A 26,127-nucleotide genomic window follows, 5' to 3' on the forward strand; every position below is an offset into this window, starting at 1 on the left:
CAGAGATGGTTCAGTTAAAATCCAGGTACCTTCTCATATCAGGGATGGTGGGTGCCTGGATGACCAATGTAGAGGTGAAGGAAGAGCACATGACAAATACCAGGTTGCTAACACATGCAGGAATGAGGCTCATTACAGAAAGCTCAGAGGAAAGTAAAAAATGAAAAAGAAAGTCTACGAGAAAATATAAAGAAAAACTGTGACAAATATAAAAAGGAATCCAAACGTATTCTGTAGCCACGGAAATGAGATGCAAATGAGAAGGGTGAATCAAAGTCTAAAAGGACTGAGCAAGGCAGAATACATGGCTGTATGTTAATTTGTCCCAAGGAAAAATATTCTAAGCAAAGGAATATCAATTAGAGGTTCCAGATGGGCTAAAAATGGAGCAAAAAGCCCAGCTACCCTTCAAGATGGGGTGACTGTGGATTGCTGAAACAAGTAAGAGAAGAGAATTTCCAGTGAATGGACAATTTTGTCCCGACTATTCTTTCTGGAACTTTCTCCACAATTGAGGTTGAACAGACTGTCTGTTGTTATTCAAATTACCCCCATAGTCTTTTTACAACAAGGGTATAACATAAGTAATTTTCTAATCCTTAGATATTTGAAAGATTATGTCTTCATTCCTGCATGTGTTAGCAACCTGGTATTTGTCATGTGCTCTGCTTTCACCTCTACATAGATAGATATGCCATTTATTGTCACTATACATGTACAGTGAAACTGAAAGCTGCTCGTACTCAGTGCATACATACAATTTTACACAAAAAACAAGAAACAGAAAAACAAAACAGAAGGGAGATGGGGGGGGGAATAGGTGCACAAATTCTACGGCGCTACATACATATATACATATATACAGATGGAAGTCCGTGTTGGGCGGTGTAGTCAGTGCATGTGTGGATTTGAATTTATGGTAGATATAATTCTCGGGAAGCAGCTATTCCTGAGTCTGTTTGTCCTGGCTACAGCAGAATAGTCCTGTTTGTCATTGGTCATCCAGGCATCCACCATCCCTAATATGAGAAGGTACCTGTATTTTAGCTGCACCAAGGGATGTATTGAGGTAGGGGGGAAACTCTTGCCATATTTGGAAGGATTAAGAAGCATAGATGACTGGCAAAAAAAGCAAAGAGACACCAGAAAGTTTCCTTCATGCAGTTGGTCTTGGAAAGCACTTCTGAGATGGTTAACGGATTCAATTGTCGCATTCAAAAGGGATCTGTATAAATATCTAAAAGGTAAGAACTTGCAGGGCTATGGGTAGAGGACAAAGGAGAGGGATCAACTAGATTCTTGTTTTGATATATGTCTACTTACAAAATAGGTAAACTAGCACATAATAGACAGAGAAAGATGTCTTCTCACACACTCGTGTTGGGATCAAAAGCAGGAATTATTTATTTCCGTCAAAGGTCACTGACTAATTTACTGAGCATGTACGAGAATGAGTACAGCTCATATGCATAAATTACATGGATATTGTCACATCCTCTCCTTTTTGACATTTTGGGATTACATTTCCAACGATCCAAAACAAAGCAAACCAAAATACTTTTCATAATATTGCACTGTAGTAATATGGTTTAACTTAACAGAATAAAACAACTGTTCTGTCTTATTTCACAATTTCAACCATAGCCACACTTGTGACATTTCAATAACACAAAATAATGTTCACCTGCTTTATTCTCAGAAGCATGTAGGTACATCACAACAAAACACATTACTTCTTGACATACTCGCCGTACCTTTCCAGCGGTCTGACAACTCTTCCTGCCCTAGTCTTTGTGATGATATTTCTTTCAGAAGTGTCTTTTTTTCAGTGTGTTCATTCTGTGCATCACTTCTAGTTTCTTCTCTTGTGTCACTTTGTTTTTGTTTAGATTTTTCTGTGTTATGAGTTTCACGAGTTGCACCTTTTTCTGGTGATGCATGTTGTGTTGGTTTTTTCTGTGTCAGCTGAGGTTGCAAAGGTTTCTCAGTCTTCTCCGCGCCTGGTGGTTTCTCTGGAGTTATGTGTGGGGGTAGTTCGCCGGTCTTCTTCAGATCCACTCGATTACGTCAGATTAGACGTCCTGACTCTCGACTTCATATGATCTCTCATCCAGTCATTTCTGGACTGTTGCTCTCTGCCATCTGGTATCTCCTAGTTTATAGGGTTTGAGTCTTACGATATCACCTTCTTCCAGGATTGGCAGATCCTTGGCATGTTGGTTCTAGATTTTTGACTGTTTCCCTTGCAAATCCTTCATCTTTTTCCTGTCCTGTGAGTATCTCAGCACCACGTGGTTTGAGGAGGTTTGATGTAGTTGGAAGTGTCATCCTTGTTCTCCTTCCATGTAGTCTTTGTGCAGAACTACTGTTCACTCCTTGCGCAGGGGTGTTGCACAATTCCTGTATTGCCAAGTAGACATCTGTCTTGGAGTGTGTGGTTTTCTTCAATACTTGCTTAGCTGTCTTGACTGCCGATTCCACCTTATGGTTAGCTTGGCTATGTCTGGGAGAAATTGTGTAATGGTAAAATTCCCATTTCCTGGCAAATTTGGCAAACTCCACTGATGAGAACTGTGTCCCGTTGTCGCTTACCACAGTGCGTATCCATATCTTGCAAAGTGGTTATTGAGTTTCACAATGATTGTCCTGCTGCTCAGGTCATACAGTCTGTCTATTTCCCAGAAATTAGATAGATAGAAACATAGAAACATAGAAATTAGGTGCAGGAGTAGGCCATTCGGCCCTTCGAGCCTGCACCGCCATTCAATATGATCATGGCTGATCATCCAACTCAGTATCCCGTACCTGCCTTCTCTCCATACCCCCTGATCCCCTTAGCCACAAGGGCCACATCTAACTCCCTCTTAAATATAGCCAATGAAGTGGCCTCAACTACCCTCTGTGGCAGAGAGTTCCAGAGATTCACCACTCTCTGCGTGAAAAAAGTTCTTCTCATCTCGGTTTTAAAGGATTTCCCCTTTATCCTTAAGCTGTGACCCCTTGTCCTGGACTTCCCCAACATCGGGAACAATCTTCCTGCATCTAGCCTGTCCAACCCCTTAAGAATTTTGTAAGTTTCTATAAGATCCCCTCTCAATCTTCTAAATTCTAGAGAGTATAAACCAAGTCTATCCAGTCTTTCTTCATAAGACAGTCCTGACATCCCAGGAATCAGTCTGGTGAACCGTCTCTGCACTCCCTCTATGGCAATAATGTCCTTCCTCAGATTTGGAGACCAAACTGTACGCAATACTCCAGGTGTTGTCTCACCAAGACCCTGTACAACTGCAGTAGAACCTCTCTGCTCCTATACTCAAATCCTTTTGCAATGAAAGCTAACATACCATTCGCTTTCTTTACTGCCTGCTGCACCTGCATGCCTACCTTCAATGACTGGTGTACCATGACACCCAGGTCTCGCTGCATCTCCCCCTTTCCCAATCGGCCACCATTTAGATAATAGTCTGCTTTCCTGTTTTTTGCCACCAAAATGGATAACCTCACATTTCTCCACATTATACTGCATCTGCCAAACATTTGCCCACTCACCCAGCCTATCCAAGTCACCTTGCAGTCTCCTAGCATCCTCCTCACAGCTAACACTGCCCCCCAGCTTAGTGTCATCCGCAAACTTGGTCACCTGCGTCACCTAGATAGTCAACTGCGATTAAATATTGCTTTCCCTCAAGTTCGAACATATCCGTTCCCACTTTTTCCCATGGGCGATCTGGGAGGTCATGGGGCATCAGAGTTTCTTTCTGATTCTGTTGTACGTACGTCCTGTAGGCTTCACAGCTTGAAATGAACTGCTGCACGTCAGAGTTCATTCTGGGCCAGGAATTGCATTCTCTAGCACGTCTGAGGGTTCCTTCCACTCCTCGGTGAGAGATGTGGAGTGTCCCCTTCATATCATTGCATAGAGTGACAGGGATTACAACTCTCTCTCCTCTGAATACTAGACCGTCTTGCACACTCAACTCGTCTCTGACATTTAAGTATGGTTGTGCTGCCTCTGGGACTTTGTGATCTGGCCATCCATTTTGGATTACTTTCTTAACTGTGTGCAGTGTTTCGCCTTCCTTGGTATGGGCTTGGATGCGTTTGACCTTGTTCTCTCCCATGCTCAAGGACTCAACTACGTTGACATCAGTGAATCTGGTTGATCCTGTGGTGTCCGGGAGGTATGCTTGGGAGAGCATATCTGCTAGATGCATGTCCTTTCCATTTACCCATTTGATCTCGATGTCTTGGTGTAGCATCCTCATCATCATGCCCTGGAGACATCGGTGCTCTATACAGAGGCTTTTTGACTATGACTTCCAATGGCTGGTGGTCACGCTCAACTATCACTCTCTGTCTGTAGGTGTAGTGATGGAAGCGATTGAGAGCAAACACTATTGCTAGTGCCCCCTTCTCAATCTGAGCATATCTTTGCTCAGTTGGCATCAATGCTCGACTCACATAGGGCAGTGGTTGTCCTTTCTACATAAGTGTTGCACCAAGACCTGCCTTGCTTGCATCACATTGTATGGTCAGCTGTTTGTTTGATGTGTAGTACACCTTGATTGGTGCCGTTGTCAACAGCTCCTTGATCTTTGACATTGCCATGTCATGTTCTGATGACCATTCCCACTCTGCTTCCTTGTGGGTCAATCGCCTCAAAGGCTCGAATGTGATCGACAACATTGGCAGGAATCTTGCCAAGTAGTTTACACTGCCTTATAATCTGTGGATTTCTGTTGGATTGGTTGGGTTGGGCATCTCTAGGCTAGCTTGGATCTTCTTCAGATCCGGTCTCTGGCCACGATCTGTAACTATATGTCCTAGAAATGTGATACAAGTAGTTTTCACTACCAACTTTTTCCGGTTCAGCTTGATGCCTTTGTCTCTGCATCGCTGAAGAAGATCTTGCAGCCTTGCTTTGTGATTTCTTTTTGCATCTTTTCTGGTGTCTCCCACTCTGAATAGGATGATGTCATCTGGAACACATTCCACTCCCTTTAATCCTTCTAGGGCTTGTTGCAGCTTCTTCTGGAAGATCTCTGCACTACTTCCAGTCAAAATGGCAACCTCTTCCAGCGATATCTCCCATACTGGGTGTTCATGGTTGTTAGGAAACTGCTCTCTTCATCTGGTTCGCAGTGGAGGTATCCTGACTTCAGATCGAATTTGGAGAACATTTTCACCTTGGACAGCTCAGGGAGTACATCCTCTATGACCTGTAGTCTGTGGATCTCCCTTTTGAGGACTTTGTTGAGTGGTCCAGGATCTATGCAAAACCTCAACTCTGTGATGTGCTTTTTCTCCGTAATGACCAGCCTGCTACACCACTCAGTTGGTTCTTCGACTTTAGTCAAGATGTCCTGCTCGACCAGCTTCATGAGAACATTCATGACCTTCTCTTTCATGGCTACGGGTACCGGCTTTGCAGAACACTGTGATGGGGTCACGTCCTCCCTCCTAGTTACCAACTTGACCTTGCCAGGCACTCCCAGGTCTTTCGTCATCAAAGACATCTTTGTAGCACTTGAGTAATGAGTCAGCCTCGCTAACAGCATTCAGGCTCTTGAAATTCTCGTAGTGAACCGTGATGAGTTTCATCTGTTGTGCAGCTTTGTCGCTCAAGAGAGGTGTGAGCCAGCCTTCCTCTACCTCTATGAAGTGAACACGGTACTTCTTGTTGTTCATCTTGTTGTGGAGTATGACATTCATCCTACCGTCTGCCAACTGGTTGGATCCATTGTATATCTTTAAGACAATTTTCTCTTGTCTAATGTCCTCTTTGTTGGATACAAGATCCTTGGGAATCACATCAACACTGGCACCATGTCAATCTGAAACTTGATGGCGTCTGTGCCGACCTGCATCTCAGCGAATAGGCCTGATGAGGGATTGTTTCCAGCTGTATTGATCTCAATGCAACTCACAGACTGTGTCGAAATCGAGTGTGTGTGGAGACATCTTTCTCTGTCTATTATGTGCTAGTTTACCTAATTTGTATGTAGACACATATCAAAAGAGGGCGATAGAGGCAGGTTCTCTGGATACTTTCAAGAGAGAGCTAGATAGGACTTAAAGATAGAGGAGTCAGGGGATATGGGGAGAAGGCAGGAACGGGGTACTGATTGGGGATGATCAGCCATGATCACATTGAATGGCGGTGCTGGCTCGAAGGGCAGAATGGCCTACTGCACCTATTGTCTATTGACTGACAATGACAATTAAAATTGAATCTGAATTGAATCTGAATCTGAATCTGAATTGTCTAAAACATAGTGGCAGCAGTGGAAGTGAAGATTTGTGGATCAAATAAGTGCTATGATGATTAGCAAAAATGCTTTGAAAAGCTTTCAGGAATCAGTGTTTCAATGCTCAGCAACCGGACTAGCTGCATGCATGAGAGGAATGGTATGCAGGTCAATGAACACATAAAGATAAGATGCTGCATGTAAATCAGTGCTGTGGGAGTCGAAGTATGAAACGACATGCTGTGGGAGACTGCGTAAAGATAAAATAAGCTATTAAGAGTGAGGAGATATGTTGATATTTCAAAATGGCACAGACCAGTCCATCACCCAATCTAAAGCGCAAAGAGAGGGTGGCAGAATGGAAAATGTTTAAACAAATGTATGGAAATTATGCAGTGTTAACAGAACTGGATAAGAAGGAGAAACAGTATCAAAAAGCAGTATTCCTACATACTGTTGGACCGGAAGGACTGCGAATCTACAATTCTCTGACGTTCGAAACGGTAACAGATGAGACGGATGTGAAAGTCATCATTTGCAAGATGTCTACTATCATCATAGGAGAGACAAATGAAACGTATGAAAGATGTCTCCACACACATTAGTGTTGGGATCAAAAGCAGGAATGATTTATTTCCAAGTAATAGGTCACTGACTGATTTACTGAGCATGTGCGAGAATAAGTACAGCTCATATGCATAAATTACATGGATAATGTCACAATTCTTATAAGGATTTCGATTGATCTCTGTAGTCAAATGGCCTCCATCCACATTAACTATCTTATGATTTTGTGAAAAGTACAGACTTTTTCAGTATCATGGAATGTCCTTGGTTTGTTCTCCAATTAAAATAATCTCCAATTGATATTCAGAGAATATAGATTATTTAATTTAAGATGATGGCTATACAAGATGAAAAAACAGGGGAGTGTTTTTTTGCACATATCAGCTTAAAAAAAATAGACAGGTCACGCTTCACAGAAGAAGGTGGGAACAGAAGACAGGTCCTTGTGAGAGAGTTGGGAGCATTGATCGAAGGCTTGGATTAAGTAAAGTGTTTAAAAACAGGACGAGGAACATATTTTGAGAGGCTTTCCCCAATGGACTGTATTTGTGAACAGACAGGTTGAGGTGGTGCAATCACCAGGGTTATCACCATCTGTAGGTGGGGTTAAGGAACTTTAGTTCGATTAGCTGGATAACAGGATGACTCCGTGTGTAGATTAGCCCGAGCAGAAAGTGTTTGTGAATTAACAGTGATCAAGAAGCTGAAGCAAAGGTATGTGTGTAAATGACAAATGAAGTCAGTGCGGAACATCAATATAGAGTATGAAATGATGGAGCATTGTGACCACGCATCAACTATATCATGGTTCCTTTGCTATAAAAGGATATCTGTTCTGCAAGGTCTTGTAGTCCAATGGACATTGTTCGGGGCCTAAAAACGACAGTCGTGGATAATACTGTAAGCAAACATAGCATGTATACAGAGCTGGAAGTAGGAAACTCACTGGAATCCTATAATAATTAAAGCAATGGCCAGTTAATACCATCAAATAAAACACCTCAGCTGAGTGAAGCAGAGTAACATAGTTTTATCAGAGTTGAATGCTAAGAAAACAAAATGAAGCACCGGGGGAGCAGGTGAATGGCATAAACATGTATAAAGTAAACATTGCCATTTTGAGAGGCACTAACCCAGATTTGCCATCACTCAAATAGCTTGAAGGCATTTTTATTGGATTGAAGCCAGTAGTCGAGTGTTTCGGTAATCCCTTGGTTGTAGTGTAACTTTACCCAATGTGAAAAATCAGTGACAGCTCTCCTGTAGAAACGCAGTTTGCAACCATCCATTTTGTGACCTTGTGGTACAAAACGTGCCCTTGCAGAGCAGCATGACTACATGAAGGCAATGATTAAAGAGATGTATCCTTTGTTGATCTGAGAATGAGGTCATTTGGGGACAAGGAGTGCTTTATTTCTCTTAAAGGTCTCTCCGAGGTGGAATACATTTTGGTGTTCACTGTCTTCTCTATTTCCACCAAATCAGCAGCATAATACAGCCGTCCATTCACTATTTCTAAAAAAAGAAGAAGCTGATAGTGTTGTCTAATCAAAGGCACAGATGAGTAGATTTCCCTTCTCCATTTTCTCCGACTTGAAAATGTTCCATTTACCATTTCCACCCCCAGTGCCACTCTTTTTCTGGTCAGAAGATAAAATTGGCATTGAGGCCCAGGATTTGCAGTTTGCCATCTGCAAACTTTGAAAATCCCAAGAGAAATCCAACAAAGGTTTTGAGTAATATTGTGCTGGTAATTTTGGGAGGAGGGGGAAGTATTTGCACTTTGGGCTAGGTGAAAGATCTTGTGCTATCAATCCTGGTTTCCACTAGCGTACTAAAACCATTTTTTATATAGTTAAGAAAACTGCCAAAGCTTACTGAATCCAATGGTTGTAACAAATGAGCTAATTTTGCAGCGTCCAGCTGAATTGAGATTAATGTAAATGTTAAATTAAGAACATTCCAATGAAAAGCAGAGCCTCTTACTGTTGCATGACTTTAATATTGATCTGCCAATTAAATCAGGAAACAACTGCTCCCAGGCTAATGGTTTGAATGCAAGAGCAGGAGAGTTCTGTCATCACTCATACGACCTTAATGGACACACATCTGTTTCCTATTTTGATTTATGTAAAGGCGTAGCAATGTCTTCATTAAGGGAAACATTTCACAGACCCTGATAATTATTGATATTAGAGTTGTGGAGATGGTATCCTTACTGTGAGCATTAAACCACTTCAGACAATTATGCTACATAAGTACCTTTAGTCACTGCATCTGTAGGACCACTGCAATTAAGCAACTTCTTAACTTATCACTGTAGTTAGTATGTTAGGGTTTCAATAGTCATACAGCTGCAATAAATGCTGCTTAGCACCTAAATAAGCAGGAAATGAGCCACTTGACCCATATGTTAGCAGGAAGAAATTACGCTGGCAAGGCTGATTGGAATGGAAAGTAGCACCAAGAAGATGAAAGACCAATCTACCTAATAGGCATGGTCCTGATCATAGACATTCAGCAACATTGAGAACAGCCTTAATTTTTCCGTCCTCCGTCCCTCCCTGCCTCCTTCATGAGCTTCCCTTGCCCCCTTCCCCCTCACTCCGTCCCTGTACCCACATTAGGAGGGAGGCATGGGCAGAGTCTGGAACTCTGGTATAATGTGAATCAACCACTGCAGGCAAAGATCAATGACTTGTCGGGTACGCCACAGCATTCATCAGCAGAAGAATGTTTAAAAAAAGCATTGCAGGTGAACTATCTGAGCTTGTTCAGAATAACTGAAAGAAAATTATAAATTCTATCCTAGTGGTTCACCCTGAAATAAATGGATAGATGATAGTGGATGGTTAATGGAAACCTCCAGTACCCATGCTCATAAGACTTCAACCAAGCCTGTGCATTCAAGATTATCTTGTACAATTTGATTATTGTCATTTGTAAATAATATGCAAAAGTACTAATACTAAAATTAAACACTATTTCTTTAGAGTATTATTTATTAAGACACACACATAAACAGTCTGTGAGGATTCTTTCAATAAATAGTCCCACGTGGTAGACTGGTCCAGAACATGAGCCAGGGTTAGTTAGCCAATTGAATACAAAATTAGCTTGGCGGAAGAACCTAGAGGGTAATTTTGATTTTGGCAGCCAGTGACAACTGTTGTGCCAACAGAGATCAGTGCTGGATCCACTATAGTTTGTCATATAGTAGCAATTTGGAGGAGAATGTAGATGGCGTGACATGAGTTTGCAGATGACACCAAAATTGGTGGAATGGTAAACAATGAAAAATATTGTCTAAGGATAAAATAGGAAATATTAATCACCTGGGAAAGTGGGTCAAGGAATGACAGATAATTTAACTCGGGTAGGGGTAAAATAGTGCATTTTGAGCAGTTAAACCAGGACAGGACATACACAGTGAATGACAGGGTGAGAAATGTTGTAGAGAGAGAGACCACAAGGTCCATATCTGTAGTTCCCTGAAAGTGGTGACATAGGTAGACAAGGCGGTGAAGAAAACATATAATATGTATGACTTCATCAGATGGAGTATTGCGTACAAGTGTTACAAAGTCATGTCACAGTTGAAAATATATTGGTGACAGCATCTATAATATTACAGGCTGTGGTTCAATTCTGACTAGGGATGCTGTCTGTATGGAGTTTGTACGTTCTCCCTGTGATTGCGTAGGTTTCCTCTGGGTCTCCAATTTCCTCCCACACGCCAAAGACATACAGGTTTGTAGGTTAATTAGCTTTGGTAATATGGTAAATTGTCCCTGGTGTGTAGGAGAGTGCTAGTGTATGGGGTGATCGCTGGTTGGCGCAGAATCGGTGGGCTGAAGGACCTGTTTCTGCACTGTATCTCTAAAGTCTAAGTCTAAATGTCAGGGATGGTGTTACTGTCGACTTACCATGTGAAGTAGATCGGCTATGTGCAGAAAACTGCTTTAGATGTGCTGCAACTGCTATATCCTGAGATTTATCATTCACCAAATTTACGAGGATTCACATGGTTCCTGATATCTGTGGGGAGGAAACAGATCCCAGTAAGGCTGAGCAGGGAGTGAGGCAGGTGAGGTTACTGTGTGGGGAATTTGTTTCCTGGAATGGCTCAGAATACAGATGTCCTGCTTGAATTCCATAGCAGGAAATCTTTAATATTTTTATTTTTAATTCCGTTTCTCATTCATCTACTGAGCAGAATGGGAAAACCAATCATAGAAATCGCAGTCCAGGTCTGGTAATAGTAACAGCTTTGGCAGCCAGGGTGATGATTGATTATGGCAGATTAGTGTGATGAGTCGGGGAGATGTTTTTGCTCCTCCCAGCACATCAGCAGGGCTGGCAAGACAATTCATCTGCCACAGCCAGGATTGCCCAAATCCCTTCAGCGGTCAGGTTTCCTCAGCCCTCTAAACATTGGCTCGTAACTTAATATTTTAAGACAAAAGGCAAAAGAACTACATGGGTGTAGTGGACATTTTATTGATGTAACAAGCTAATCTATGATGAGCTGCTCAAAAGATGATAAAGCAGATTCAAGAGTCAAGATTCATTATTATATGCACCAGGCATGGAACCATGGAATTTTAATTTGTTAATAACCAATAGTGCAACATATTATTGCATTAATATATTACAATTACTTTCAAGAGGGAATTAGAACACGGAACACAGAACATTGATCAATGAGAATGAAGAAGGATCCTTACACAAAACGTCACCTATCCTTGTTCCATAGAGATGCTGCCTGACTTGCTGAATTACGCAAGCACTTTGTGTCTTTTTGTGTAAACCAGAGTCTGAAGAAGGGTTTCGGCCCGAAACGTTGCCTATTTCCTTCGCTCCATAGATGCTGCTGCACCCGCTGAGTTTCTCCAGCTTTTCTGTGTAACCTTCGATTCTCCAGCATCTGCAGTTCCCTCTTTAACAATGTAATTTTCTTGTTTCCTCATTGAACAGGACAGTACATGAACTGGCTTTGAGCCCACAATATCTATGCCAAACATGATGCCAAGTTGAATTAATCTCTGCGTGCATGTGATTCTTACCCCTACATTGGCTGCATATCCATGAGCCTATCCAAAACCTATTAAGTGACACTATCATATCTTCCTCTACCAACATCCCTGGCAGCATCCACCTTCTTTGTGTAAAACGACTTGTCCCGCACACATCCTTTAAACTTTGGACAAACAACGTTTCAGGTTGGGACCCTCCTTCACTCTCAAAAAGAAATGTCCCGCCACAAAATGTGGCCTGCCCATTTCCTCCACAGATTCTGCCTGACCTTTTGTGTTCATCTAACACTTTGTGTTTTGCTCAAGATTCCAGTATCTGCAGTATTTTGTATCTCCCTTAAACTTTACTCCTCTCACCTGAAACCTGAGCACGGCATTTTGCCGCAGCAGTAGAGTTGCTGCCTTACAGTGCCAGAGAACCGGGTTTGATCCTGCCTATGGGTGCTTGTCTATACAGAGTTATATGTGACTGCGTGGGTTTTCTCTGGGAGCTCTGGTTTCCTCACACACTCCAAAGATGTACAAGTTTGTAGGCTAATTGGCTTGGTATAATTGTAAATTGTCCCTACTGCGTTTAGGATAGTGTAAAAGGATCGCTGGTCTACGTGGATTCGGTAGGACAAAGGCCCTGTTTCCGTACTTCAGTACTGTAATGCTTTTTTTTTGCAGAAAATGTAAATCATTGAGAAAAGAGGCAAATGAATCGGTAGGCGGCGCGACTCACGTCAGCAGCGGCCTCTGCAGCCCGTCCGCGTTTTTATTATTTTTGTCTATGTTTTTATGTAGTTTTTGTTATTTTTTGTTGGGGTGTGTGTGTGTGGGGGGGGGGTGGGAGGGAGGGGGTAACTTTTAAATCTCTCCCTGCACGGTTGGGGCTGCAATATGGAGCGGCCTCCAACAGGAGAAGACCGGGGACTCTGGTGCCGACTAACCTCACCGTCGCGGAGCTGGCCGAGTCGGCCGAAATGGAGCGGGTGCACGCCGCTCTAACACCAAGACCCGGTTGCGATCTTGCATCACAGCGTGGCTTTAATGGCCGCGGGCCAAATCGCCATCGCCAGCCGGGGGCTTTGACTTTGACTCTGACAGGGCCAGTGCAGTGGAGAGATACGTTTTTTTTGGCCTTCCATCACATCGATGTGATGGATGTTTATGTAAATTATGTTGTGTCTTGGGTCTATTTGTTTGTAATGTATGGCTGCAGAAATGGCATTTCGTTTGGACCTCAAGGGGTCCAAATGATAATTAAATTGAATTAAAAGAATTAAATTGAAGAATACTGCTTTACCACATTTAGTAGATGAGAAACTGATGGACGTTTATATTTTGCATATGGAGAATAAGATTTTGAATCTAAAATGACAGCATAAATGGAAAAATTAGAGAAATATTTCATATCACAGAAGAATGTTACTTAAGAAAGGGCCAGCAATTCCTGGAACTGCTGTAATTTGCTCCTCATAGAAATGCAGCTTGATAGAATGGAGAGGCATCAGTGTAGTGGCATAGCTTGCAACAGACCATGCACACAGCACAAAGTGTATCACCAGAGGAAAAACTTTCTGAACACATCTGAACACCAGTGCCTCAGGAAGCTTGAAATATTACAATATTTACAATATTTACAATATACATTTATGATTTAGATGACGGGACTAAAAGTAACATTAGCAAATTTGCAGATGACACAAAGCTGGGTGGCAGTGTCATCTGTGAGGAGGATGCTATGAGGATGCAGGGTGACTTGGACAGGTTGGGTGAGTGGGCAGATGCATGGTGATGCAGTTTAATGTAGACAAATGTGAGGTTATCCACTTTGGTGGCAAAAACATGAAGGCAGATTATTATCTGAATGGTGACTAGTTGGGAAAAGGGGAAGTACAACGAGATCTGGGGGTCCATATTGATCAGTCACTAAAAGTAAGCATGCAGGTACAGCAGGCAGTGAAGAAAGTGAATGGCATGTTGGCCTTCATAACAAGGAGTTGAGTATATGAACAAAAAGGACCTTCTGCACATGTACAGGCCCCCAGTGAGACCACACCTGGAGTATTGTGTGCAGTTTTGGTCTCCAAATTTGAGGAAGGACATTCTTGTTATTGAGGGAGTGCAGCGTAGGTTCATGAGGTTAATTCCTGGGATGACAGGACTGCCATACGTTGATAGAATGGAGCGGCTGGGCTTAGAATTTAGAAGGATGAGAGGGAATCTTATTGAAACATATAAAATTATTAAGGGGATACTAGAGGCAGGAAACATGTTCCCGATGTTGGGGGAGTCCAGAACCAGGGGCCACAGTTTAAGAATAAGGGGTAAGCCATTTAGAACAGAGATGAGGAAAAACTTTTTCACACAGAGTTGAGTCTGTGCAATTCTCTGCCTCAGAAGGCAATGGAGGCCAATTCTCTGGATGCTTTCAAGAGAGAGTTAGATGGAGCTCTTAAAGATAGCGTAGTCAGTGGATATGGGGAGAAGGCAGGAACGGGGTACTGATTGGGGATGATCACATTGAATGGTGGTGCTGGCTTGAATATCCAAATGGCCTACTCCTGCATCTATTGTCTATTACACAAGTGGCAGTCTGTAGGAACTTGACTGACAGTTCTGGGCCAAGTATTAACCGTGCTGTCCCAGAGGCATACAAAGTTACTGCCTGCCGTCAGCTTTGCCTGAGAATTGCTCCTCAGTGGTAGAGAGGTTTAAGGATCTCAGAGCTAACTGCATGCAAATACACATGATGGGTGATATTTTGCCAGGATGGACGTACAATGTTGTTGATCGGCATTATCTGGAGATTGCGATTGAAATCCTAGTTGTTAGGACGTCACCAGTTGCATGTATAGATCAATCAAAGCATCCCACCTGATTAGCAAGAAGTGTTTATTAAATACTGGGGTGCACTCCATTAATCTGCAATGGGCAAGCAAGCACAGGAAGTTATCCTTGAAAGAGCAAGCAGGATTCTTGGACAACTGCCATTGATGCCTCGTTCCAGCAGTACTCAGAACTCACAGACATCTCTGCACCTCCAAACAAGTTGCACAGCTGTTTGCTCTGTGACAAGGAATTAACCTTAACCATGATTGATGGCACTGATGAAGCCCATGGGTGCTGCAACATAAACCATATGGCATCTACGTGTCAAAGAGCAAGCCATCAGCATGCTGAGGATGAGCTTTAAGAGCGTTCACCTGACATCTATTTACAAAACTCACTTCCCCTATACTTCCGCAACACAATGCTGTACAGTAAATGGACACATGTGCCTTTCACAGACTATACTACATGCCACCATAAGCCCTACCATTCAACCCAAGTGCGAGACTTGAAAATGGTTCTAAATAATAATATTCACATAGATCAGAATTACGGCTTAAAATTAACATTGTGTAACACATTCATGCAGCCACAAATCTCTACGCTTTTTCTTTCAACCACATCCATGTGACCGAATCCCAGTAGCTTCAGCAGAGGTGGGGACAAACCCTGGAGAACTTTGGTCTAGATGTTGAGTTGTTCTTGGCCAGTATCCTGGGTGATTTGGGTTTTCGGAGGACTGCTCCCTTCTTTGTTTGTAATCAAGCAACCTTGCTATTTACTGCTGTCACCAAGCAACCCTGGGACTTTCAACTCCGCATATCCAGTGGTCAACCACTCCAATACACATATCCGCATACACGTAACATGTTGCTGTATTGTCCTCTCTATGGTATCATGAAATTATTTTCACCATTGAATCCCTATGCATGGCAGTGGGCTCCTGCTGTCAAATTCCATTGCTACGTCTGGTCGTGCGTTCTTGATATAACGCAAAGGCTTTGTTTTCCTTTTGTCAGTCAGAGGGATTATCATTCTGCATACTGACCCCCATCATCACATGTCACCTCTTGTCCTGGTCACATACTCTTGTGTTCTGAGCTACAAAAAATAACATGTAAGTAGAGAGTCTGTATTAACCTTTTATTCATGGTTCCAAACCTTCACCAACCCTCAATACCAATGTTTACATCAGCTGAAATAACAACTATAATTTAAATTACTCCACTGGTGACACGCTAAAATTTCAAAGCCACAATTAGCATATTGTGATGCTAATTACCTTCAGTAATTGTCTCAGATAGTAAAATGCTGAGATTCTATCACTACATAAAACCTGCAACATAATTTACTGGCAATGATTGTGGACTTTCCTTTTTACGTGGATATATCCTGGATTATACCAACAGAAGATCATTTACTTAATGAAGTGGATGAACCACTCCTTTGACTTTCCAGTGATATATTAATGCATCATCATGGTGAGTATTATTAATTATCACAATATGGTTCGTAATGAATGAGTCAAAATGCAATGTGTTTTTTTCAACCAAAATCTTTTATTGATTTTTAATTGCCCACTATGCCCTGCCATGCTCTCTACAATTTTAAAACAAGGGGTCTTTCTTTTTGTTGGGTGTTGTTAATGTTAACAATCAATAATTTCCAAATAGACATTGTGTTCCCGCACAATTAACTCATCATCTTCTAAAATATATAACTACTTGGCACAGCATTGCCTCCAGTTTAGAGGACTAGGCTCAAACACTTTGGCTCTCAGTTAATTACTCCTTTTATCGTCTTTAAAACTTGTCAAAGTGCCTTGTGTACAATAAATTACTGAATTATTCAACACCTAAGAAGAACTCAAGTCAGCAGCAATAATACAAAAGTGCAAGAAGTTTTTTCCAAAGGTAAAACTCTTAATGTTTGTGCCATATAAGCAGAATTAGGAGATTTCATTTGGTGGTTTCGTTGCAAGGAAATAAATGTTGTTGATGTAAGCAACTTTCACATAAAGAGCTTATATAGATTGTAAGATCTGGCTGAACTTGTCTATTACCTGATTTTTTTTTTTAACATTAAGCATGTTTAGTGAGCTAAATGGTGTTTGACGTGAATAATTTCACTTTTGTGAAAAGTTTCAAGTCTATGTCTGGATTTTCCTCTAATCTCTCCCCTAATTCTGTGTATTTTTCACCAGACTTCTTCCACACTCTAATAAGACTTTAGCCTCATGAAAAGTAATAGTACATTCAGTAGCGTTCCCCTTTCTCCCCTATTAATCACAGGAAAATAGATTTATATTGTGTCCCAATAAGTATGTGTATTGCTAACATAGTCTGATCTGTTGAAAAGTAATTGTTACTTCAGAGTCTTTCTGGCATGTCAATAACATTTTCAGTATCTTTTGAGAGAAAACTCTAAATTCCAAATATTTATAAAGCTATATGGGAGTAGATGTCATAATTTTATGCTGTTGATACAGAATGAATGTGGTACCCAAAACCCCTGGAATTCAGCTCCAGTTCTCTAACACGATTTGCAGCCTGACTTATTTTACACTTTAATCTGGTTTTACATATCGCTTTTGGATGTCATATTTTTTATTCTGACAAGATAAGTATAATTGTCATTCTCATTCTTTCCATTGATTAAACTCCTCACTTTATTCTTGAGAGAAAGTAAGTGTAGGATAAACATCTCAGAACATTACTTTATCCATATTATTAATTGTGGGCGGCACGGTGATGCAGCAGTAGAGTTGCTGCCTTACAGCACCTGAGACCTGGGTTCAATCCTGACTACGGGTGCTATCTGTACGTAGTTTGTACATTCTCCCCACGACCACTTGGGTTTTCTGGGTGCTCCGGTTTCCTCCCACACTTCAAAGACATACTGTGCATTCAGAAAGTATTCAGACCCCTTCACTTTTTCCACAATTTGTTACGTTACAGCCTAAAGGGCCTGTCCCACTTTTACAACCTAATTCACGATCTCTGCTGAGTTTTCCCTTGACTCATACTCGCAGCATGGTCGTCAGGAGGTCGTAGGAGGTCATAGGAGGTCATAGGAGGTCGTAGGTACGTTGTGATGCTAGTCATAGGTACTCGTGGCATAAAGTAGGTCGAGGCGTTTTTCTAGCCTGGTGAAAAATGTCCACGAGTAAAAAAGATCATGAATTAGGTCGTGAAAGTGGGACATGCACCTTTATTTTAAAATGGATTTAAAAAATTTTTTTATCATCAATCTACACACAATACCCCATAATAAAAAAGCGAAAACAGGTGTTTAGAAATTTTTGCAAAGTAATTAAAAAATAACTGAAATATTGCATTCACATAAGCATTCAGACCCTTTACCCAGTATTTTGTTGATACACCTTTGGCAGCGGTTACAGCCTCAAGTCTTCTTGGGTATAACGCTACAAGCTTGGCACACTTGTATTTGGGTAATTTCTCCCATTCTTCTCTGCAGATCCTCTCAAGCTGTCAGGTTGGTTGGGGAGCGTCGATGCACAGCTATTTTCAGGTCGCCCCAGAGATGTTTGATCGGGTTCAAGTCCAGGCTCTGGCTGGGCCACTCAAGGACATTCACAGGCTTGTCACAAAGCCACTCCTGCGTTGTCTTGGCTGTAAGCTTAGGGTGATTGTTCTATTGGAAGGTGAACCTCCGCTCCAATCTGAGGTCCAGAACACTCTGGAGCAGGTTTTCATCAAGGATCTCTCTGTACTTTGTTCCATTCATCTTTCCCTCGATCCTGACTAGTCTCCCAGTTCCTGCCGCTGAAAAACATCCCCACAGCATGATGCTGCCACCACCATGCTTCCTCATAGGTATGGTATTGGCCAGGTGATGAGTGGTGCCTGGTTTCCTCCAGACGTGACACTTGGTTTTGGTTTCATCAGATCAGAGAATCTTGTTTCTCATGGTCTGAGAGTCCTTTAGGTGCCTTTTGGCAAACTCCAAGCGGGCTGTTATGTGCCTTTTACTGAGGAGTAGCTTCCGTCTGGCCACTCTACCATAAAGGCCTGATTGGTGGAGTGCTGCAGATATAGTTGTCCTTCTGGAAGGTTCTCCCATCTCCACAAATGAACTCTGAATCTCTGTCAAAGTAACTATCGGTTTCATGGTCACTTCCCTGACCAAGGCCCTTCCCCCACTATTGCTCAGTTTGGCTGGGCAGCCAGCTCTATGAAGACTCCTGGTGGTTCCAAAGTTCATCCATTTAAGAATGATGGATGCTACTATGCTCTTTGGGACATGCAATGCTGCAGAAATTGTCTTATACCCTTCCCCAGATCTGTGTCTCGACACAATCCTGTCTCAGAGGTCTACGGACAATTCCTTCATCTTCATGGCTTGGGTTTTGCTCTGACGTGCACTGTCAACTGTGGGACCTCATATAGACAGTTGTGTGCCTTTCCAAATCATGTCCAATCAATTTTATTTACCACTGTCGGACTCTAATCAAGTTGTAGAAACATCTCAAGGATAATCAATGGAAACAGGATGCACCTAAGCTCAATTTTGAATGTCATAGCAAATGGTCTGAATACTTATGTAAATGTGATATTTCAGCAATTTATTTTTAATTACTTTGCAAAAATATCTAAACACCTGTTTTTGCTTCTTCATTCTGGGGTATTGTGTGTACTTTGATGATAAAACAATTATTTTAACCCATTTTAAAATAAGGCTGTAACCTAACAAAATGTGGAAAAAGTGAAGGGGTCTGAATACTTTCTGAATGCTCTGTACAGGTTTTTAGGTTAATTGGCTTCGGTAAAAATAATTGTAAATTGTCCCTAGAGCGTATAGGATTGTGCTAGTGTATGGCGATTGCTGGTCGGACTGAAGGGCCTGTTTCCATGCTATATCTCAAAACTTATCTAGTGCACCAGCAAAACATGAAGTGGTGGAGGAACTCAGCGGTTCAGGCAGCTGCGATGTTGTCTGACTCACAGAATTCATCCAGCACTTTGAGTTTTGCTCTAGAATCCAGCATCTACAGTTCCATGTGTCCTTATTAAGGGCCAGGTTCGACTTGTTGTGGCTTACGCCTGGGATGCTCATGATCACACTGAATTTCCACAACGCCGTGTTCTTCCAATGCTGCCCTAGCTTTGATGTAGTAGCCACCCTGCAAGGTGGAGGGGACCGTACGCAGCAACTGTGCCGCAGGTGGAGGAAACTCAATTAATAACAATTAGAACCAGTTGAAAAAGTTCTTAATGATGAAACATAAATAAAAAATAAATATGATCAATGTTAAAAACTTATGTTAATTAAACATTAATCTTAATTTTTTAAACAAAAATCAAATCATTTAACATCAGTTACTTTTTATTGAGCGTTACTGATCACATTCACTTAAATGGGGCTCCTCGAGATGACTAGGTTTTGGTTGGTCTAAAGTTGGATAGTCACATATGAAATATATCCAGTCTCTCAGCTCTGTACTGAACAGAATGGCCCTGGACAGCGTGTGAGGGAAGGTACAGGCACTGACTAGTGCTCTCCAGCTTGCTGGCTGTTCTCTACATGAACAATGATTCACCAATAAAGAACTCAATAGGTCAGGCAGCATTTGTGAAGGAAAATGGACAGACAATATTTCAGGTCAATTCCATTGTTTAGACTGAAAGAGTGGAGGGGAAATATCTGGTAGAAAGAGGTCAGGGGGGAACGGGGGTGGCCAGTAACAGATTCCTGTCAACACCTCTTGCCACACTTGACCCCATCTGATCTAACCTGCTGCTTCACTCTCAATCAATTCACCAATCTATTTAACAACACTACCTTCTATGTAGCTTCATTTTTACTAATAAACTTAGCCTTCATCAGTCAGAGTATTAAGTATAGACGTTGTGAGGTCATGTTTCCGTTGCATAAGACGTTGGTGAAGCCGCATTTAGAGTATTATGTTCAATTCTGGGCACCGTGTTATAGGAAAGATGTTGTCAAGCTGGAATGGGTACAGAGAAGATTTACAAGGATGTTGCCAGGGCTAGAGGGTCTGAGCTATAGGGAGAGGTTGAGTAGGCTAGGAGTTTATTCCTTGGGGCGCAGGAGGACGACGGGTGATCTTATTGAGATGTATAAAGTCATGAGAGAAATAGATTGGGTAGATGCACAGAGTCTCTTGCCCAGAATAGGCGAATCGAGGACCAAAGGTCATAGGTTTAAGGTGAAGGGGAAAAAAATTTAATAGTTCAAGTTCAAGTTCAAGTGAGTTTATTGTCATGTGTCACTGTATAGGACAGTGAAATTCATGCTTTGCTTAAGCACACAGAAAATAGTAGGCATTTACTACAAAACAGATAAAAGTGTCCATATACCATAATATAGATATAAACACACATGAATAAATAAACTGATAAAGTGCAAATAGCAGAAAGTGGTTATTAATAATCAGAGTTTTGTCCGAGCCAGGTTTAATAGCCTGATGGCTGTGGGGAAGTAGCTATTCCTGAACCTGGTTGTTGCAGTCTTCAGGCTCCTGTACCTTCTACCTGAAGGTAGCAGGGAGATGAGTGTGTGGCCAGGATGGTGTGGGTCTTTGATGATACTGCCAGCCTTTTTGAGGCAGCGACTGCCTTCGATGGAAGGAAGGTCAGAGCCGATGATGGACTGGGCAGTGTTTACTACTTTTTGTGGTCTTTTCCTCTCCAGGGCGCTCAAATTGCCAAACCAAGCCACGATTCAACCGGTCAGCATGCTCTCTACTGTGCACCTATAGAAGTTAGAGAGAGTCTTCCTTGACAAACCGGAATATGAGGAGTAACTTTTTCACACAAAGGATGGTGGGAGTATGGAATAAGCTGCCAGAGGAGGTAGTTGAGGCAGGGACTATCCCAACATTTAAGAATCAGTTAGACAGGTACATGTTTGGAGGGTTATGGACTAAACACGGACAGGTGGGACAAGTGTAGCTGGGACATGTTGGCCAATGTGGGCAAGTTGGGCCGAGGGGCCTGTTTCCACACTGCACCACTCTATGACTATATAATATGTTGCAATACGATTAACAAGCAGTATCCCTATTTGTAAAGGTATTGTCCAGAGCCTAATTCAGCACTAATAAGTATGGGGGAGCAGGGTTTGTGGTGGATATTGAATTTTAGAATTTCAAATTTTATTTTATTAAGCAAGAGGGATAGGTCAGTGTGGGGCAGAGGAGAAGTATTTTCTCAGGTGCATTGTTAAATGGATTGTCTAATCAAAACATCATGCTTTGCTTGGTTTAACTTTGTGATTTAAAATACCATTCTTATTGGCAATCACAATTGTCATATCTAAGTTTCCACCCTAGCCTCAGTTTCAATAACTTCTGCTATAAACAAATATTTATGGAAACTTTCTAAAGCCTGAGGAACCTTTCTCTGCAAGCCCAAATTGTCGCCATTTTAAATAGTGAATTTAGTGGCTACCTCATCATCCCAAGATGTTTATCATTCAATCTACGATTTGAAATAGTCATATTTATACTTGCAATTATGAGAGATATGGTTAAGACATGTGTGACAATTGGATCTTGTAAGAATCTCTATTTTAAATTTGCACTTTGTATCTTTTCTACAAAGTAGGGTTCTTTAAATGCCTGCACTTGCTTTTGTAGTTTGTCATCTTCCCTATCTTCTTCACCATACAGGCTTCTCCTTATTGGAATGGAATACTTTATATTGTCACATGAGACTAGGCACTATGAAATTATTTGCTTAATTGGCATTACATTCTGAAATATTATATATTTTTTTGATTATGTTCTTTGTTTATTTTATCCAGCACACTTTACCATGAGACCATCATTAACTTAGTTTATTGTCACGTGCACCGAGGTACAATGCAAAGCTTTTTGTTGCCTGCTAACCAGTCAGTGGAATTGACATGATTACAACTGAGCCATCCACAGTGTACAGATAGAGGATAAAGGGATCTTATCCCAATGTCTTCGATCAATTGGTTAATTATTAGAATGTTTTGCTGTTGTTTCAGAATTCCTCATGTCCTGCTTCAATTGCCTAGATCCAGAATCAATTTTCCCTTAAGCTATGTGGTTTTCTCAATTAAGTCTCAGATTTCAAGTGCTCACTCTGATCTGTTAATGCTGGACTTAACAGAACATAGCATTGCGTACCATCCTGCCTGCTTGTTTATTTGCAGATATCTCCTTATCTCAAGGGCACAGCAGCTCAATATTTATCCGTTTATACAGCCGTGTTCAAATGTCCTGCTAAGCTAAATGATATTAGAATTTAAATAAACTCAAGCCTGCAGGTGCAAGCATGGATGCTTCCATGTTTGGACCACGCTTGCTCTGAGGTACTTCTGTTACAAAGTCTGTGCTTGGTTTAGGATTTACCTAACAGATGGCTAGTAGGCATGGTTCCCAAACACAGAGGGCTCTATTCTCCAAAAACTAATTTCTAACGCAACTATCGAGAGACAGATTTGGCAGTATGTACCAAAATGAAAATTAATTTTATTTTAATGTCTGCTCATTATTCCATTGCAAGAAATATTTTAACATGAAATATGGATAAACAAGCTGTTCGGTTAATTGGTTTTAAATTTACCATTTATTAAAGATTAGATTGACCTTTCCATAACAGCTTCACATTATCTGATCTAGACTCTTTTAATCATTTGTTTAATTCTTCATAAAAAATCTAATATTTTAATTTTAATTGTCAATTGGTAAGCATAATATTTCAGAAATGTACATGCCTAGGTTATTAGGATTATTATTTAAGATTTAAATTTGTGTTCTATGATGGGTGACCCACTTCTACATGTCTCATTGCATTTTCATTCTATCTGAGGCACAAGTGGAGCATCCATTTGCCAAGAAACTTTGAACCACAATAATCCACTATCCAGGCCAAAACAGGCCAATTTCTCAACACCCCTTCCACCACTCTGCATATTCACTTACTCAAACACTGATAGAATAGTAAGATTAAACGAGAACTTACCAGTTCGAAGTTTGATCATTATTTTGTGAGGAGTACGTTGAGGGAATACGTGAAGAACCCCGCCAGGACACATGCGTTTCATTCTTCAAAGCAGTGGTGTGAAATCACAGATTACTGTAATGACAAACATAGTAAGATTAGAGAAAGAAATACCAGTTGAGTATATGATCATGGGTGGGAGCGGAGGGCATGTATTCCCTCAACGTACCCCTCACAAAATAATAATCAAACTTCGAACTGGTAAGTTCTCGTTTAATCTTACTATTTTACTTTGGAGTCACGTGAGTGACTACGTGAAGATTTCAAAGCTCTGTGATTTCATGCCGTGGAAACGAGTCCATGCATCACATCTGCCTTAATGACTGTAGGAGGAATTGTGTCAACATATTTTAGACATGAATCCGACATTGAAATCCATGAATTGATTAACACAAATTATAGCCCCTATTTATGGGGTAATTAAATTACAGAACTTAAATTGTTTCTGCAAATGTTCCAGGTTTAATGACTGGTTTATGATAAAATAGTTGGAATGTTTTTTTTTCCCCTGACCATCCTGCTGCCTTGAGGATTTGGTCCATTGGTGCATCCAACTGCATAGCTGCCAATGTAGCTGCAGCCCTGGTGGGATGAGATTTTAAATATTAGTATCCACCCCAGCCTGTGTTAGAACCTGTTTCAGCCATCTTGAGATGGTCTGGACTGACACTTTTTTGTGTGGTTGCTTATGGCTGACTAAAAGTGCCTTCTCATTGCCTCTGATGATTTTCGTTTTCTCCATATATAACGACAAATGTTTTACTATACAGAGACGATCATCTGTTAGGTAAGACCTAAATTCGATATTGAGGCCCGCTGATCCCTGTCTGTTCTGTTTCACTAATTCATAAATATGAAACGTAATGTTTTCAGATGAAGAAGTCATGTTGTCCAGTCTTAATTTATGTAATGACTGTACCCTTTGTGCCGTGACCAATGCCATTAGCATGACTGTTTTTAATGTCAGTCTATGTAGGGACAGAGCTGTTGCTGGAGACCAATTCCTGAGCATCTTCAGGACAATACTCACATCCCATATTTGGGAGTACCTGGTTCTTGGGGGATTGGTATTAAAAATTTCCCCTCATAAGTTTTGTTACCAGTGGGTGAGTTCCAACAGAGTGACACTCTGTTCCTTGCCATAGATAAGTCGATAAGGCACTTCTGGCGCAGTTGATGGCACTATAACTGAGCCCCTCATCATAATGGAGGCCTGCCAGGTATTCCAGAACAGACGGGATGTTCATATCTCTGTAGGTGATGCTGTTTTTGTTACAATACATCTCCCACTTCCTGATATAGACCAGATACTGTTTTTTGGTGGACTGTCTTTGGGCCGCCGAAATCATGTTCACTGTTCGGTCCGTCAGTCCCAGCTGTAGTAGAGGTATTTTTAAACTCTACAAATTAATAAATTCAAATAGTTATGGCATGGGTGGCTATCCCTTGTTACGGGATGAACCAACAAGTCTGGGCTATTTGGGATGGTGATACATGGTTCTAATACCATGTTCATTATCACTGGGAACCATGGTTGAGTAGGCCAATCGGGTACTACCAAAATACCAGACGCAGAGTCCTGCTGTATTTTCCTTAATACCCGACTGATGAGACAGAAAGGAGGGAATGCATAAATAAACAATTTCCCCCCAATGCAGCGAAAATGCATCTGTCGCCGCTGCCCCAGGGTCTGGTTCCCATGAAACATAATTTGATAACTGGTGATTAAGCCTGGATGCGAATAGATCGATATCTGGTGTTCCATATCATGCTGTAATATCAACAAATACTTTTTATTCAACATCCATCCATTCCATTTCATTAAATCTGCGTGACCTGGTGTCTGCCGCTAAATTTAGTTTACCTGGTAGGTAAGTAGCTGATATCCAAATATCTCTCTGGATACACCACTGCCAAATTGTATTAGCCAGATTGTCACATGATGTCGATTTGTTTCCACCCATGTGGTTGATATATGCTACCACGGTGGTATTGTCAATCTGTAGTCTAACATGCTGGTGATATGACCCAGACCAATATGACTTTAGGCCATAGAATGCACCCAACATTTCCAGGTAGTTTATGCCCAGTGTTAGTAATAATGATGTCTCCTGAGCAGTCCATCTACCTCCACAGCTGGAGATGGAATTGGTGGCTCCCCACCCAAGTGCACTGGCATCAGTTTGTAGCACCATAGGTTGCTGATAATGATTGGATTGAAACAAAGGCAAATGTTATTTATCCACCATTTTAGTTCCATTATAGCCTTGATTGGTAGCTTCATTGGTCTGTCAAAATGACCAGCATTGATTTTGAGTGCTAGTTTTTTTGCTCTCTGTAAATTTTGGTAATGTAAAGGTCCAAATTGTGTGGCTGGAAAAGCAGCCACCATTTTGCCAATTACTTTTGCTACCAATCTGATGGACGGTTACTGATGTCAAT

This window comes from Leucoraja erinacea, chromosome 1, assembly GCF_028641065.1.
Source record: "Leucoraja erinacea ecotype New England chromosome 1, Leri_hhj_1, whole genome shotgun sequence".
NCBI classification, from domain to species: Eukaryota; Metazoa; Chordata; class Chondrichthyes; order Rajiformes; family Rajidae; genus Leucoraja; species Leucoraja erinaceus.